We start from the raw sequence: 19,091 nt of genomic DNA, 5'->3' as shown, positions 1-19,091 counted from the left end.
GTCATAGGATTGGAGCTTTTCATGGGGAACATTTTGATCACTAGTAATGTAATGCAACACAACCTCGGTGAGGTTAGAAAGCCAAAGACAGTAAAAATGTAGAGAAAAAAAAATCCAGACAAATATTTGCCTTTCAAACACAAGTCTACTTATATTTATTTGCATGGGTGGTAGCATCTAGTTTCCAATATACAGACAATATAAACTACAAAATCTTCAAAGTTAGACTATAATAGGGAGAAATTATTCCTTTTTTCTAATTGTCACAATAAAAAAATTAAAACAGTGTCCTGAAGAAAAGTATAATGTCAATAATCTTTAGCAGCATCTAAATAATTGCAAACATTATTATATTTTATTTAAAAAACCTTCTGATTTTCAGATTAACCAGCTGATATACAAGTGAAATGAAAACTGAAACAAGGAAACATGCTGTTAATTTATTAAAAGTGGATTTAATGCTTTAGTAATTTTCTAAAATGTCAAATTGCTTTAAAAGACTTACTGCTGTTGTAAAAATAAACTCTGCAGAAACTCTACCACTAAATAGATCCCAGGTGAGTTCACAATACTTAGCTTTAGCAGAAGGCAGTGTATAGTGGCAACTCAAGTCTAACTCAAGAATCAAGGTGAGATTCATCTTAGAATACTGCTAGATAAAGATTTGTACTAAGTTTGTCCTCATAGTATTAAGATAAACATTTGTGTAAGTTTCAGAGTAGCAGCCGTGTTAGTCTGTATTCACAAAAAGAAAAGGAACCTTGTGGCACAAGTACTCCTTTTCTATTTGTGTAAGTGTTTGCAGGGTTAGACTATAAACAACAGGTGGATGAAACAAATGTATTGCAAGTCTTAATTTTGCATCATCCCAAACTGCATCTCAGATTTATTCCTGAGTTAGAATATAGTTTAATTATGTTTGATTACCAGTTTAAAATGCCCTCATGGTACTTAAGTACTAAAGATATGTGCATAAATGTTGCAGAATTGGGCCTTAGATTGTACACTCTTTGGAGTAGAGACTTTATTTTTGTCATAAGTTTGTATAGTGCAGTGGAACTCTGCCCTCGCAGTGCTACTGTAATGCAAATGATAATAATAGCCTTACACAGTAATTTAAAAGCAGGTTGGACACTTTATAACAACTATAAAAGCAAACATTTTTGATATGTATTCACAGTTATCTTCACTGAAGGGGAGAGTTTCCTAGCTAGCAGATTTGCCCTTGAGGTGCCACAAGCACTTAGCCCTGTTTCCTTCCTTCCTTATCTGAGGGTTTAAAGAACGTAAATGCATATTTCAGCTTTCTTTTTTCTTTCTGTCTTTTTGTTTTAAACCTCTTCATCCCCTTTTTTGTGCAGACAGTCAATAGCAGATGTAAACTAATGTAAATAAAGTGATTACTAAAATCAAAAGCTTGGCACTTTTTCTTAAAAATCTCAGCTTTCTTAAAGAGCTTACCCTTTCAGAACCACAGGCCTGGGCTTAAGAATCTAGAAAAACAGCTGTGAGCAGGTGCTTGCGTAGTCTGCCATAATGGAACCAAATTCTATGGCAAGCACCTCTAACTCTGCAGCAGTGTTAATTTATTGTATCTCCATAAACCACCCTTTATTACCATCCATCCCTTCCACATCTGACTATGGTCTATAGTTGGAAATACTTTTTATGTACAATTTGTACATTGTCAGCAATGATTATCGTTGATAATGGATTGTTTTGCTGTGACCTCTGGACAGTGCAGATCCATGGGCCTCAGCAATGTTGTTTTGACAGTATGGGGGCAGTCATTCCCAGAGAAGGAGGAAACTTGTAGTCACCTTACCCAATTCACCATATCGGCTTCCCAGGCTTTAACTCCATCTCTATTGTCTAGGCAGCCTAACTATCCAGCATAGACTTCTTGCTCCCTCTCCTTCCTTGTTACAAATTGAAGTCCAGCTCTGGCTCCCTGACCCCACACCACTGCTGATTCCATAGAACAGTGAAGGGAGTGTGCAGTCCGATCCATTTAATTCCACCTTATGGGGAAAGATGCAGAGCAAGAATCAGCTGCAGGCATGGCCCACAGCATAGGAAGACAGAAAATAAAATGCCAGGCAGACCTGGCTGCAAGTAAAACAATGAACTCTCAAGCAAAAATGCTTAATTCTGTGCTATCCTGAAAATATGCCATATTTCATGGCCACACAACCATAGAGTCTATGGGATTTGACTGGGGCAGTTCACACTTGCCAGAGCCATTGGTTCAGGTTCTTTGCTAACTCATACAGACAGTGGTTTACAAGTGGGTCACATTTTTGAAGTTATCTTTGCAAGCACAAGGGCTAGACATTTTCTATTTAAATGACAGCTGAGATTCCAGAGCATGATTCTGCAGCAAATGGTGGAATCTGTAGAAAATTCTGGAACCATGGATTCATGGAATATCCAGGTCCCTTGATCCTGGGGAAGAGTTTAGAACAATGTTCACAGTTAAGAACATAAGAATGGCCATACTGGGCCAGACCAAAGATCCATCCTGCCCAGTATCCTGTCTACCAACAGTGGCCAATGCCAGGTGCCCCAGAGGGAGTGAACCTAACAGGTAATGATCAAGTGATCTCTCTCCTGCCATCCATCTCCACCCTCTGACAAATAGAGGCTAGGGACACCATTCCTTACCCATCCTGACTAATAGCCATTAATGGACTTAACCTCCATGAATTTATCCAGTTCTCTTTTAAACCCTGTTATAGTCCTAATCTTCACAACCTCCTCAGGCAAGGAGTTCCACAGGTTGACTGTGCTCTGAGTGAAGAAAAACTTCCCTTTATTTGTTTTAAACCTGCTGCCCATTAATTTCATTTGGTGATCCCTAGTTCTTATATTATGGGAACAAGTAAATAACTTTTCCTTATTCACTTTCTCCACACCACTCATGATTTTATATAACTCTATCATATCCCCCTTAGTCTCCTCTTTTCCAAGATGAAAAGGTGGTGATGCCAATCAGGCTACTGTATATGGCAGTAGGGACTTTGCAAGCTCTCTACTAGCTACAGGCCTGTGGCAGAGCCAGCTGCTTTCCTGAGCAGCCACCGTGTTCTCTGGCCACAAAGAGGGGCACCATAGTAGCATGAGAGATAGTATGGCACAAAGGACTGAGCAAGGATCAATCCCAGCTTTGAATATTTTGGCTAAGTAACCTGACAAAGACCACAGAGAGAGTCAGCATCAAATTTTAGGGTCTAAAGTTAGACATCTAAATCCAGAAGTGCAGATTTATCAAGGAAAGGGTAGCAACACTAATGCATAATGGACATAGGGTGGGCTCTGAGATTCATATGTGCTTACCCAGCCTGCTAATCATCTTCACCAACTCAACTGACATGTGGCTCTTTGGGTATGCCAGTCTTCTCCAGTTTACCAAAACCGGGACAAAACATCTGATTTCTGTAAAACTGAAAAGACTAGGCCTTGCAAACAGGGACATTCCTAGTTTCAAGGAGACAGAGTTAATCTATTTAGTATACACAAAAACTGAGATTACGTTCTTCATTTGCAGTAATACAAAGAAGGGCCTGACCATAGTGAAGAAGAATCAGTGTGTGTGTCTTGGCACAGGTGTGTGAGGTGTGATGGTGGGCCAGGAGTCTATTTATTCCAACCGTGAAATATTTTACAGCCACTACCCTTCACCCATTGAGAGTGCATTTGTAAAATGTTTCATGAGACTAGAGTAAAAATACTAAGGCAACTCTCCTCCTTAAGTACCAGATGTGTGGAGAGTGGCTTTGGGTTTTGCACACATCCATCCCTTGTCTGTTTTCAGATATATATTTAAAAAAATATTCTAAGCCCTGGTCTACACTAGGACTTTAGGTCGAATTTAGCAGCGTTAGATCGATGTAAACCTGCACCCATCCACACAATAAAGCCCTTTATTTCGACTTAAAGGGCTCTTAAAATCGATTTCCTTACTCCACCCCTGACAAGTGGATTAGCGCTTAAATCGACGTTGCCGGCTCGAATTTGGGGTACTGTGGACACAATTCGATGGTATTGGCCTCCGGGAGCTATCCCAGAGTGCTCCATTATGACCGCTCTGGACAGCACTCTCAACTCAGATGCACTGGCCAGGTAGACAGGAAAAGAACCGCGAACTTTTGAATCTCATTTCCTGTTTGGCCAGCGTGGCAAGCTGCAGGTGACCATGCAGAGCTCATCAGCACAGGTGACCATGATGGAGTCCCAGAATCGCAAAAGAGCTCCAGCATGGACCGAACGGGAGGTACGGGATCTGATCGCTGTTTGGGGAGAGGAATCCGTGCTATCAGAACTCCGTTCCAGTTTTCGAAATGCCAAAACCTTTGTCAAAATCTCCCAGGGCATGAAGGACAGAGGCCATAACAGGGACCCGAAGCAGTGCCGCATGAAACTGAAGGAGCTGAGGCAAGCCTACCAGAAAACCAGAGAGGCGAACAGCTGCTCTGGGTCAGAGCCCCAAACATGCCGCTTCTATGATGAGCTGCATGCCATTTTAGGGGGTTCAGCCACCACTACCCCAGCCGTGTTGTTTGACTCCTTCAATGGAGATGGAGGCAATACGGAAGCAGGTTTTGGGGACGAAGAAGATGATGATGATGAGGAGGTTGTAGATAGCTCACAGCAAGCAAGCGGAGAAACCGGTTTTCCCGACAGCCAGGAACTGTTTCTCACCCTAGACCTGGAGCCAGTACCACCCGAATCCACCCAAGGCTGCCTCCTGGACCCAGCAGGCGGAGAAGGGACCTCTGGTGAGTGTACCTTTTAAAATACTATACATGGTTTAAAAGCAAGCATGTGAAAGGATTACTTTGCCCTGGCATTTGCGGTTCTCCTAGATGTAGTCCTAAAGCCTTTGCAAAAGGTTTCTGGGGAGGGCAGCCTTATTGTGTCCTTCATGGTAGGACACTTTACCACTCCAGGCCAGTAACACGTACTCGGGAATCATTGTAGAACAAAGCATTGCAGTGTATGTTTGCTGGCATTCAAACAACATCCGTTCTTTATCTCTCTGTGTTATCCTCAGGAGAGTGAGATATAATTCATGGTCACCTGGTTGAAATAGAGTGCTTTTCTTCAGGGGACACTCAGAGGAGCCCATTCCTGCTGGGCTGTTTGCCTGTGGCTAAACAGAAATGTTCCCTGCTGTTAGCCACAGGGAGGGGGGAAGGTTGAGGGGGTAGTCACGTGGTGGGAGGAGGCAAAATGCGACCTTGTAACGAAAGCACATGTGCTATGTATGTAATGTTAACAGCAAGGTTTACCCTGAAAGAGTGTAGCCACTGTTTTATAAAATGTGTCTTTTTAAATACCGCTGTCCCTTTTTTTTCTCCACCAGCTGCATGTGTTTCAATGATCACAGGATCTTCTCCTTCCCAGAGGCTAGTGAAGCTTAGAAAGAAAAAAAAAACGCACTCGCGATTAAATGTTCTCCGAGCTCATGCTGTCCTCCCACACTGACAGAGCACAGACGAATGCGTGGAGGCAAATAATGTCAGAGTGCAGGAAAGCACAAAATGACCGGGAGGAGAGGTGGCGGGCTGAAGAGAGTAAGTGGCGGGCTGAAGAGAGTAAGTGGCGGGCTGAAGACAGGGCTGGAGCTCAAATATGGTGGCAGCATGATGAGAGGAGGCAGGATTCAATGCTGAGGCTGCTGCAGGACCAAACCAGTATGCTCCAGTGTATGGTTGAGCTGCAGCAAAGGCAGCTGGAGCACAGACTGCCACTGCAGCCCCTCTGTAACCAACCGCCCTCCTCCCCAAGTTCCATAGCCTCCACACCCAGACGCCCAAGAACGCGGTGGGGGGGCCTCCGGCCAACCAGCCACTCCACCACAGAGGATGAATGAAAAGAAGGCTGTCATTCAATAAATTTTAAAGTTGTAAACTTTTAAAGTGCTGTGCTTAAAGTGCTGTGTGGCATTTTCCTTCCCTCCTCCACCACCCCTCCTGGGCTACCTTGGCAGTCTCCCCCCTATTTGTGTGATGAATGAATAAAGAATGCATGAATGTGAAGCAACAATGACTTTATTGCCTCTGCAAGCGGTGATTGAAGGGAGGAGGGGCGGGTGGTTAGCTTACAGGGAAGTAGAGTGAACCAAGGGGTGGGGGGTTTCATCAGGAGAAACAAACAGAACTTTCACACCGTAGCCTGGCCAGTCATGAAACTGGTTTTCAAAGCTTCTCTGATGCGTACCGCGCCCTCCTGTGCTCTTCTAACCGCCCTGGTGTCTGGCTGCGCGTAATCAGCAGCCAGGCGACTTGCCTCAACCTCCCACCCCGCCATAAACGTCTCCCCCTTACTCTCACAGATATTGTGGAGCACACAGCAAGCAGTAATAACAGTGGGAATATTGGTTTCGCTGAGGTCTAAGCGAGTCAGTAAACTGCGCCAGCGCGCCTTTAAACGTCCAAATGCACATTCTACCACCATTCTGCACTTGCTCAGCCTGTAGTTGAACAGCTCCTGACTACTGTCCAGGCTGCCTGTGTACGGCTTCATGAGCCATGGCATTAAGGGGTAGGCTGGGTCCCCAAGGATAACTATAGGCATTTCAACATCCCCAAGAGTTATTTTCTGGTCTGGGAATAAAGTCCCTTCCTGCAGCTTTTGAAACAGACCAGAGTTCCTGAAGATGCGAGCATCATGCACCTTTCCCAGCCATCCCACGTTGATGTTGGTGAAACGTCCCTTGTGATCCACCAGAGCTTGCAGCACTATCGAAAAGTACCCCTTGCGGTTTATGTACTCGGCGGCTTGGTGCTCCGGTGCCAAGATAGGGATATGGGTTCCGTCTATAGCCCCACCACAGTTAGGGAATCCCATTGCAGCAAAGCCATCCACTATGACCTGCACATTTCCCAGGGTCACTACCCTTGATATCAGGGTTTGATTGCATGGGCTACTTGCATCACAGCAGCCCCCACAGTAGATTTGCCCACTCCAAATTGATTCCCAACTGACCGGTAGCTGTCTGGCGTTGCAAGCTTCCACAGGGCTATCACCACTCGCTTCTCAACTGTGAGGGCTGCTCTCATCTTGGTATTCATGCGCCTCAGGGCAGGGGAAAGCAAGTCACAAAGTTCCATGAAAGTGCCCTTACGCATGCGAAAATTTCGCAGCCACTGGGAATCGTCCCAGACCTGCAACACTATGCGGTCCCACCAGTCTGTGCTTGTTTCCCGAGCCCAGAATCGGCGTTCCAGAGAGTGAACCTGCCCCATTAGCACCATGATGCATGCATTGGCAGGGCCCATGCTTTCAGAGAAATCTGTGTCCATGTCCTGATCACTCACGTGACCGCGCTGACGTTGCCTCCTCGCCCGGTATCGCTTTGCCAGGTTCTGGTGCTGCATATACTGCTGGATAATGCGTGTGGTGTTTAATGTGCTCCTAATTGCCAAAGTGAGCTGAGCGGCCTCCATGCTTGCCTTGGTATGGCATCCGCACAGAAAAAAGGCGCGGAACGATTGTCTGCTGTTGCTCTGACGGAGGGAGGGGCGACTGAGGACATGGCTTACAGGGTTGGCTTCAGGGAGCTAAAATCAACAAAGGGGGTGTCTTTACATCAAGGAGTATTTCAGGCAGGACTTCACGGAGGGTTCCAATAAGAAATGGTGCACCTAAGTTATTGTTCTTATGGGAATAAGGAGGTTAGCCTGGCCTCTGATTGATACATGGCTAGATTTACCTCACTGCACCTTCTCTGTGAGTGACTGCAGTGTGACCTAGAAGAATGAGTCCCCTAGACAGGGGAGGGGGGGGAAGCAAATGAGTACAAAACAAATCTGGTCTATTTCTTGTTTTGACCCACTCCATCTGTCTTTTACATCTTTGGCTGGCAGCAGACGGTGCAGAAGGACTGCATGCCATCCACATGTCATGGCTGCTCAGCAGAAGATGTTACAGTACGACTGCTAGCCATCCTCATCTCTTGCCTGCCTGGCAGAAGATGGTACAATACGACTACTAGCAATCCTCATCTCTTGCCTGTCTGGCAGAAGATTGTACAGTACGACTGCTAGCAGTCCATATTGCCTGCCCGCTCACCATAAGACGGTTCAATAGGACTGCCTGCAGGACTAAAGAGAATGACCTGGTCAAGTCACTCCAAATTTAGTCCCTGCACCCATGTCTGCCCAGGTGCTCCCAGCCGACGTGGCCAGGAGCACCTCGGACACGACGAAGACGACTACCAGTCGTATTGCACCGTCTGCTGCCAGAAGGCAATGGGTTGCTGCTTCTGTGTAGCAAAGCCGTACCACGTCTGCCAGCACCCAGGAGACATAGGGTGACGGTTACCTGAGCGGGCTCCATGCTTGCCATGGTATGGCGTCTGCACAGGTAACTCAGGAAAAAAGGCGCAAAATGATTGTCTGCCCTTGCTTTCACGGAGGGAGGGAGGAAACGGGGGCCTGACGATACGTACCCAGAACCACCCGCGACAATGTTTTAGCCCCATAAGAGTGCTCCGTTGTGACTGCTCTGGACAGCGCTCTCAGATGCCCGATTGTTTGCCATTGCTCTGACGCCGGGAGGGGTGACTGAGGACACGGCTTACAGGGTTGGCTTCAGGGAGCTAAAATCAACAAAGGGGGTGTCTTTACATCAAGGAGTATTTCAGGCGGGACTTCACAGAGGGTTCCAATAAGAAATGGTGCACCTAAGTTATCGTTCTTATTGGAACAAAAAGGTTAGCCTTAGAAGGTTGGCTGGCAGCAGACGGTGCAGAAGGACTGCATGCCATCCATATATCATGGCTGCTCGGCAGAAGATGGTACAGTACGACTGCTAGCAGTCCGTATCGCCTGCCCGCTCACCATAAGACGGTTCAATAGGACTGACTGCAGGACTAAAGAGAATGACCTGGTCAAGTCACTCCAAATTTAGTGCCTGCGCCCATGTCTGCCCAGGCGCTCCCAGCCGACGTGGCCAGGAGCACCTCGGACATGACGATGACGGCTACCAGTCATATTGCACCGTCTGCTGCCAGAAGACAATGGGTTGCTGCTACTGTGTAGCAATGCCGTACCGCATCTGCCAGCACCCAGGAGACATAGGGTGACGGTTACCTGAGCGGGCTCCATGCTTGCCGTGGTATGGCGTCTGCACAGGTAACTCAGGAAAAAAGGCGCGAAATGATTGTCTGCCCTTGCTTTCACGGAGGGAGGGAGGGAACGGGGGCCTGACGATATGTACCCAGAACCACCCGCGACAATGTTTTAGCCCCATCAGGCATTGGGATCTCAACCCAGAATTCCAATGGGCAGCGGAGACTGCGGGAACTGTGGGATAGCTACCCACAGTGCAACGCTCCGGAAGTCGACTCTAGCCTCGGTACTGTGGAAGCGCTCCGCCGAGTTAATGCACTTAGAGCATTTTCTGTGGGGACACACACACTTGAATATATAAAACCGATTTCTAAAAAAACGACTTCTATAAATTTGACCTTATTCCGTAGTGTAGACATACCCTAAGTACAAAATATTTTCTTTTTCTAGACTCAGATACACCATAGTAGTGCTAACCACATGAAAGACAGAAACAATAGCCCTATTTGGTAATGCAAGGCCACTCTGGTAGCTGAATTTTGGGAAAGGAGAGTTTAAGAACCAGGCAGACCCTGTCTCTTATTTTTGGAGTTTGGTTAATTTGTTCTCCGACTGAAGAGACAGAGATTTAGGACCAAAACTGTGGACACTGCATCCAGGAAGGCATAAGGATTATAATCTATGTGCTACACATACTAGACCCAGAGGAGCAGCAGAGGTCAAGCTGGCAAGGAGCCTAGCCACAGATTTATAGCAGCGCACCTTTTGAACTGAGGTGAGATTCACCCTGTCAGTTTCATAATAAGCCCTGTTATTCTGGGAAGGGAAGTTTCGATGAACTTGTTTAATGTAAGAATCACTTCCAAACTCTTTTTTTTTTCTTTTTGAAGGTTTAATTTTTCATTATTTGTCCTTTGTACACATCTCCATGTTTTTGGGTCTGGGTCAGCACTGAAACAACAGAAGAGAAAGTGTTTTTATAGTTGCTTTCTGGACTAATAAAGAATAAAATATGATGGAAATCTTAGGACAAAGTCTGTTCTCTTGAGTTTTTCAGCGAAAGGCCACACTCTAACCTAAGGCCACACTTAGACAAATGTACATTTTTTCATATGAGTAGTTCCACTAAGTTCAATCAGACTAATGTGAATACATTTATGTTTACATAATTAGGGTCCAAATTCCGTGTATAAATTGCTAGATTTTAATCTCAGTTACAGCAGTGTTAATCCAGATTAACTCCACTGACTTTTTTATTGAGTAAAACTGGATCAACACTAGTGTTATTGAGATAAGAATCTGGCCTGAGAAGTTCTAGTATTTGGATAAGCTTTATTTGAATTTTTGCATACTTTTCTGACATGAGTATGCAGACATTGTAAAGTTTGCCTATTGCAATTTATGGACTGACATTTTTCTTTGTGAAAATTTTATAATTCAAAAACTAGTGGTTTGGGCCAACTCTTCTCACATTAATAGCAAACTGAACATTTAAAAAAATAAGAACATTTGCAGCTGGGTTTTATTTCTTGGACCTTTTCAACAATTGTGACAATTTAGTGAAAACTATTAGAACACATAACATTGTAAGGGAAACAGTTTAGGAAAGCTAGTGTTTTCTTTAATGTTGTCTAAATTTTAAATCTCTCTCTCCTTCGTGACTTCCGTCACTTGATAAAAACTATGTTTGAGAGATTTAATTAAGCTGTGGAACACATACGTGGTATCAGCTGTTTGGCTGCAATTTTAATTTCTCTGCATGCATCTTATATAGATATAATATTTTTATTGTTTTTAAGCCATCACATTCTTTTTTACCACTTGCCTAAAGAAATAAGTCAGAATTATTGAAAAATGAAGTTTGAGAGATGGTTATTTTCTTATCAGTTCATACAGCTCTGCATCAGAGCAATAATTTCATTATGAACTTGCTGCCTGAGAGAGGTTTCCTGCCAGCTTGTTCCTGCCAGCACTCAGCCAAAGCCTCAGTCTGGTCACTGGCAATAAGATTTCTCTTTGTAACAGAGAAATTGTCAAGAATGTAGAAGTAAATACTTTAATGCACACAAGCCACCTTTCACAATTCAGCAGTTGCTAACTGTCAGACAGAGAAACCTTATTTTTTCCCTATACTTATAGTACGAACCTATGATCAATAATATTTTTTCAGTGGCAACTGTGGTATATTCTACTGTGCAACACTTCATTCTCTTCCCACCTACATCATCTATTCTGAGTGGTGTCCCAATGGGTGTTCCATATCAGAATCAATACGCACCCTGGCACTTCTGATCAGAGACTGTCAGCTGTGTCTGCGGATCTGCGCCTTTACCACAGGCACCCTTGTACTTTAGTGTGATGGAACATAGGTAGTGGGTGGAGTTCCTTCTCAACTGCTGGTAGCTTCAGACAGAGCATCACAGTGTCCATTAGCTAGCTACAGACTTTGCTACCTCTCCTGTTTATTCTTTTATTTTCTTTCTTTGGATTATTATTAATTATTATTATTATTATTATTATATTTTATTTTATTGTTATTCATTATTTATTATTTAGTACAAGTGTGTGTGTGTGAGAGACAGAGAGAGAGAGAGAGAGTTCCATTCTCTTAATTTACGTGATCTGGATCTTTGTTATTTTTTTCTCAGACTTTCATCAGGAACCTAGAGAATGGGTAATACCCAAGACCCTGGGCTTCGAACCCTGCCAGACCTGCGTAAATTCTTTCCACCACATCGACAGATGTTCAGGTTGCCTCCTCTGCCTTGGAGAGACCCACATATACTCCAAATGTAAGATCTCTAAGATTTTAAAAGCAGTTCAAAGGAACAGAGGGAGGAAAAACTAAAAGTCTTGTTGATGGACCCATAGGGTCCAACTCTCCCGCTGTATCTTGGATCTTGTGGCTCCAAGAGCACCAGCAATTGTCTCTGCTGTGATGGTAAGAAAAGACCCCAGGACTCCTTCAGAACCATCCATACTCTCAAAGATGAAAAGATCCCTGTTCTCCATAATGGGATAAGAGAAGGAGAAAGTCACTCCCTTGGTCTGGATCTCTGCTGAGACTCCTGTCCTCTCCAAGACTGGGACCATGGCACCAGCCAAGAAGACCATGCCATGTACCCAAGAAGCTGTCAGGTAAACAACCTAGAGCAGCACTGGAATCATTACTGGTCTCAGTGTCTTCAAAACACAAAGACTCCAGAGCCAAGCTGAAATCACTGTTGGTACTATCTTCTGTAGTCAGTTATGAAGGTTGGTACTGTTTGTTATGCCACCCAACGTTCTGACTCCTGAGGTTCCCTGTTCAGAGTCCCCAGTACTGTTATGATTCCTATTCGTTGAAGACCTTCGAATCCTGGAGAAGGCAATGAGAAACACTGATGCCAACTCACCTTCTGACTCTACTTACCCCATAATCCTACCATCTTCACCTACAGTGACTCACCCTGCAGTACTGACATGATCAGCAGTCCCACACAAACTTTTAGAGGGTACTCAGAGATGTTTCCAGTTAGTACTGTCACAACCACTGGTACTGTCTCATTAACCAACCAGCTATTGACCTTTTGTACCGATGCAATTAGAGGAATCTCTCCAGACCCTTGTACTGACTAAACTACCTGTATTAACACCACTTGCCCCTCTGAGGTGTCTGTACAAGGTTGCTCTACCTTCCAGCCTCCCTCCTTTGATGTAAACCTTAAGGAAGAAACTCCCAGCAGGATATCTACCCAGCAGCCCTGACAAGGACAACCTTTGGGACCTGCTCCTTCCCTTATGTGCCACCACAATGGGTTTATTGGCAATGTGTTCTATACTATCTTGTAAGAGGGCACATCTAGAGCAACAACCATTGCCCTTGGCCCCTGCTTCACCGCAGTGTCTTGCAGAGAAGCAAGAGCCATCTGAGAGAGAAGAAACACCACCTTCCCCTCTTCACCAAATGAGGTTGACATGTCTCCCCCACCATCTTACAATGGTTTTGCTGAACCCAAAGCTCTTGGTCACTTCCCTGTTTGTGAGGTGATGGCAGGAAATAAATCAATGGAAACATGGCCCATCTGGCCGATAGAGAGTTGATGCAAGCAGACAAACAAAACTGCTTTCACTCAAAGCTTCTACTTTAATTAGTCTCCAGCACTTAAACACATCCACAACAGGTTAGTAAAGCACCCCAAATTAACCCCAGATTCATATTTATCCAGGATCTTGAGATGTCTTGAGTGGATTTCTGTAGCTGTCCAGTGACCAGTTTTCTATCTGCAGAGGAATTTGAGAGGTGTCCAAGTGTCCAAATGTTCAAGTGTCCATCGAGCCCAGATTTCTTCTTCTTATACCCAATTTGTTAGTATTACATAGTTTGTTCATCAAGAAAACTACTGAGCAGAAGCTAAGTGAAGTGTGGAGTTTTCCAGCCTGTCAGGCAGGGAATTTTCTAGCAGTTAACCAGATGCATTTTATGTAGCAATAGTTAACTATTGCCAGCCTTTCCATCTTGCGAAACCATATGCTTCGGAAAAAGCTCAAGTCAGGAGGGCACAGGTTCGTGTTTACTCCTCGTGATCACTCACTTCCCCCATCCCCTCTTGGTCTATTAAGTTGTGCTAAGGCTTCAGAAACAGCCTTTCTAGCTGCTTTCAGTAATGAACATAACAATTGGTATTCCAGCTGCAGGCAGTGGTTTAGGCACGTTCCTGGGCTCTGGGCTATCAAAATTTCCCCCCTCCTACAACATGAATCATTTCAAGGCCTTTCAAGACCCTACATAGAAGAGAACTTACCTACTGTGTTAGAGGAAATACAGGAAACACAACATTCTCTGTTGGACATCCTTCATTCATCTCCTCAGGGCAAAATAACCTTGCCCATCAACAATATTCTGCTGGTCCCAGCACATACAGTGTGGCAAACTTCATTTACCCTACTGCCTATATGCAAACAGGCTGACAAAGAATACCACATCCCATCCAGAGGCTGGGAGTAATTTTTTATCCCACCCTATGCCCAACTCCCTGGTTCTTGAGGCCATTAACGAATGGAACAGGCAACATTGGTCCTGCTCAATGCCATCTGACTACGGGCTAAAATTACTGCAAGAGTTACTCCTCAGCAAAAGCTGTCTTCAGCATCTTTTCAGTTAAGAGTAGCCAGTTACCAAGCCCTGATGGAAAAAATGTGATTTAATACACTTTTCAATGTTTACATCTTTTATTGAACAGCAGTTTTAGGATTAGAAGGAACAATTTCAAGCTCTCACAACAAAAGGCCAGACAACTGCCAAGGCATATCTCCAGGCCTTGTTCGATGCTGCTGATCCAGCTGCATGGTCCATGGCTATGGCAGTAATCATGCACCAAGCTTCCTGGCTGTGGTCTTCCACTCTCTCCTGGGAAGTATATAATATAATATGTCCCTTTGAGGGGCCCAAGCTGTTCAGTGATGCCATAGACTGGACCCTTCATTCTCTGAAAGACCCTGGGCAACACTACAATCTCTGGGCATCTATGCACCTATGCACAGGGAGAAAATACAGTAGGTCACAGTCAGCTGAATGGTGTAGCCCAGACTACAACTTTCCCATAAGAATGGCTGAACACCCCTAGGAAAAAGCCCACGTTTACTAAGAAAGGGCCATCTTCTACAGCTACTTCCCAGTCAACAAAATCTTCAAAATGACTATTTTGAGCTGTTGGCCAAGGGTCAAAAACTCTTTCCCACTCCAGATCCCATGCTGCACCTATCCTCTCTCCACCTTTTTTGGCATCATCTCTCTCATTTTCTACACTTCTAGGAGCTTGTCACCCTGGACAGATGGGTCCTGAAGGTGATTTCCACAGGTCACTCCTTCCATTTCAGTTCCTTTTCATTCCTCCTACCCTCCACCCCTCTTCAGGGACTCTTCTCACCAGGGTCTCTTGAAACAGGAAGTACAATCCCTCCTAACACTGGGGGTGATCAAATCTGTCACAGTGGACTTAGTCGGAAAAGGGTTTTATTCCCAGTACTTCCTGGTTCCAAAGGAAGAGGGGATGGAGATCTTTTCTGTATCTCAGGAATTTGAACTCATTGTCCTATGTCATTGGTTCAGAATGGTAAACATAGTAATGGTAATTCCCTCTATGGACCCTGGAGATTGGTTTGTCTCCCTCTTCCTTCAAGATGTTTATTTTCATATCACCATATAATCTTCAAACAAAAATTTCCTACATTTTTGGTGGGAAGGGACAACTACCAGTATTGCATCCTATCCTTTGACTTTTCCATCACTCCAAGGGTGTTTATCAAAGTCCTCTTGGCTGCTGCAGTCCATCTTCACCAGATGGGAATAATTGTCCTTCTTAAACTGGATCATTGGCTCCTGAAAGGTCACTCATTTCTTGAGATACACATAACAACCAGCATGGCCCTATCTCTGTTCCACTCACTGGGCCTCTGCCTCAATGCAGAAAAGTCTACCTTCTCACCCACTCAATGTGTAGACTTCATCAGCGCCTATCTGGATTCTTCCACTTCCAGAGCATGCTTGCACAAGGACATATTTGCCACAATGTTGAACCTTGTTTCAATAATAAAACAAAGCCCGCAAACTATAGCAAGGGTTTGCCTGCAACTACTAGGCCATATTATAGATGGTACATTTGTGACACCCTTAGCAAGACTACACTCTTGGTATCTTAAAGTTACAGAACTGTCTATACCCCCAACAAGCACAGTCTATCCAAGTAGGTGTTCTTATCTCCAATGGTCCTCGATTCTCTAACTTGCTGGAAAGATACATAGAAGGCATGTGGGAGTTCTGCTCTTGCAGCATCCTCTCTTGGGGATCATCACTACAGTTGCCTTCCTGATATGCTGGGGAGCACACTTCCAAAACATAGTTCAGGGCAAATGGACCCCTCAGGAGATGATCCTCCATATCAGCATATTAGAGCTCAGAGCAATTACCTACACTTGCCAGAACTTCCTACCCCACATCAGAGGCCAGCCAATCAGAATGATACTGGACAACAGAGCAGAAATATATTGTATCAATCAACAAGGAAGGGCAAGATCCCAGTACTTATTAATATAATCCATAAAACTATGTAATCTATGAATATCACACAGTAAACAGATCTCAGTGATGTATCTGCAGAACACAGCTGCATACTCCTCAGCATGTATTTCCACGTCAACCACAAATGGAAGCTGAACAATGAGGTATTCCAAGAGATATGTTTTGCCTAGAGCCATCCAGAGATAGATCTCTTCATGACACCTTCCAATACAAAGTGCAAACAGTTCTGCTCTGGGGAGGGCACAGCCACAACTCAACAGGAGATGCCCTAGTCATTTGCATATCGCTATACATTTAACCCCTGACCCTTTACTGCTCAAGGTTATAAACAAATTTCAACAGGACAAATTAGTAGTCATCCTCCCTCATACCATTGTGTCCAAGAACCAGGTGCGGTTCCCAGATCTGGTTTGCATGTCTCTGCACCATCCTCTCCACCGTCTTCAGACGCAGGGGTCAGGATCCATCAACCACCACAACCTCTCAGCACTTCACCTCTAGGCATGGCTACTAAATGGCTCTCTGATAAAGAACAATCCTGCTCTCCTGAGGTACAAACAATATTGTTTAATAATAGAAGACCCCTGATAAGCAACACTTAGCTGCGAAGATGGAAACACTTCCAGACTTGGTGTAGCCAGTGATCTATATCTCCTCTTAAGTCTTGTCTGACACACATTCTCAATTACCTGCTCAAATTAAAAACCACAGGCTTATTACTAAGCTTATTACTAAGCTCCATTAAGTTTCAACTAGATGCCATCACAGCTTTTCACACCCTCATCAAGGGGTTTTCAGTTTTCACTCACCTGATCACTAAAATGTTTATCAAAGGCCTGTTCAACTTCTTCTCTCCTGTTAAGGAGCCAACTCCACCATGGGACATCAACTTTGTCCTCAGTGCTTGGAGAAAACTCCCATTTGAACCATAGGGAAATGTTCATACATTCATTTGTCCCTTTATACCTTATTTCTCAGACCCATCACCTTGGATTGGATGGTAGGGGAGCTTGGAGCCTTGATGGCTTACCCATTGTACGTGGTGTTCTATTATGATAAGGTGATACTACATCCACAACCTTGCTTCCTACCTAAAGTTACTTCAGAATTCCACATTAATCAGGATAGTCACCATCCTACATTCTGTCCCAAGCCTCACTTTTCAAGAGAAGAAACAAAGCTCCATTCATTGGATGTAATAGAGCTCTTGCGTTTTTTCTAGACAGGCCTACACCCTTTTGGGTGTCACGTAGGCTTTTCATCTTGATTGCAGATTGAATGAAAGTACGTCCAATTTCCATCCAAGGACTGTCAAATGGGTTGCGGAATGCATCTTAACTTGCTATGGAGCCTTGAGAGTTTACCTACTTCCAAGGATGATTGCTCATTTCACCAGGCTCAATCTAACTTTGTAGCCCTATTGAAAAACATACCTATCTCAGATATCTTCAGGGCAGCGACCTGGTCTCCAGTGAATGTTTTCCCAGCACTATGCTCTTGTGCATGCTTCCAGAGCCAATGCATGTTTCAGTGATACTGTTCTACAGTTTGTACTGAATTCGCTTCCTCGGCACCCTTCTCCATAATTGGGCTACTGTATGAGAATCTCCTGATGTGGAACACCGATAGAAACACTACTTAAAAAAAGGAGAGTTCACTTACTTTGTACAGTAACTGGAGTTCTTCTGATGTGTGTGTATATGAATGCTCCACTCCCTGCCTGCCTTCCCCTCTGCCTTGGAGTCTTTCACTGGACTTTCATTGTTGAAAAGGAACTAGAGTGGTGGCAGGTCCACTCCCTCCTTATATATCCCTGTACCAGTAAACCCATAGGGATACACATCTTGAAGAACTCCAGTTACTGTACAAGTTAAATAGCCTCCCCTTCCTGATCTAGTGTTTTTCTTCCTTATTTAAAAAATGTGTATTATCCTTTATCTCAAAGAGATCTTATAAGTGATACATGCCCTGGCTCTATACAGATTCATGTGGTATGTGTGCTATATAACAGAGTTTGTAGACTACACTATATTGTAGCTTTGAAAGTTAAGCACATTTTTGATGCATAAGTTTTGTTTAGGATGTCAGTAAGATAAACCAATCACAGGGGCTGAGATTAAGCACTTTTTTTTCTGTGGTGCACTTGAGCTTTTGATGGCTGCCAAAAAGTACAAGAGGCTACCTGAACATTTGGTTCCTACTGTGACAGTGTGTACTCTTATGGTCACCCTTACAAGTCTATGATAAATTTTGTACAAAGTATGCCTTGTGAAGTATCATTTGAAAACTCAGATTCTGCTGAGAATTGTGCTTCTGGTAAAATATGTGTGGCTACATTATATGTAAAATTATGACATTCTGCTGTATAATGCATGTTCCAAGTCTGGGGAAAGAGCTTCAGACCAGTTCTCCAGAAACAAAAAGATAGCCAACACCTAAGACATGTGTCAACATAATCAAATGAACTATCACCTGTTTAAATGGCTATTCTTTGACAGGAAGAAGGGTGTGAGTTTAAAATTTACATCTTGACAAAAGAACAGACCTGCTGTCACCTGAACCCCAGCTAGAGAGAAGGAAAAGATATAAAACTGGGGAGCAGAGGCCGCAAATCACCTCTCTCCCCTTATCTCCACTCAAGGCATCAGCAATGTTTGAAAGACAAAGGAAGCACCATTGACCTGAGGGGGTGGTCCTGGCTGAAGGTATCCATACAGACTGCTGCAAGCATATGGTGAGAGAAAGCTTTTGCTTTAAATTCACTTAGCTTGTTAAGTTAGGTATTAGTTTTGTTTTACCTTTTATTTCTTTGTAACCAGTTCTAATTTTATATCTCATTACTTGCAATCACTTAAAATCTATCTTTCTGTCATTAATACACTTGTTTTAATGTGTTTGGATTGAAGTGTTTGGGAAACCTCCATTTGAAATAATAGGATTTGTGTATATCATTT

General features: G+C 44.0%; 1 long non-coding RNA gene across 2 annotated transcripts in view; it reads left to right on the top strand.

Annotated features, from left to right (window-relative positions):
* Positions 1-18,860, top strand: part of LOC140903845 (uncharacterized) — a 110,983-nt gene extending 92,123 nt beyond the window's left edge. The window contains exons 3-4 of one of the 2 annotated variants that reach the window (XR_012156373.1): positions 11,726-11,869; positions 18,636-18,860. This is a non-coding gene — a long non-coding RNA (uncharacterized lncRNA). The remainder of the gene's footprint in view (positions 1-11,725; positions 11,870-18,635) is intronic. The other variant, XR_012156354.1, reaches the window with a different exon arrangement.
* The last annotated feature ends 231 nt before the right edge of the window (positions 18,861-19,091 follow it).

Source organism: Lepidochelys kempii, chromosome 1 (genome assembly GCF_965140265.1).
Source record: "Lepidochelys kempii isolate rLepKem1 chromosome 1, rLepKem1.hap2, whole genome shotgun sequence".
Lineage (NCBI taxonomy): Eukaryota > Metazoa > Chordata > Testudines > Cheloniidae > Lepidochelys > Lepidochelys kempii.
Note: the sequence above shows the minus strand (reverse complement) of the source record. Positions and strands in the feature narration are given on the sequence as shown.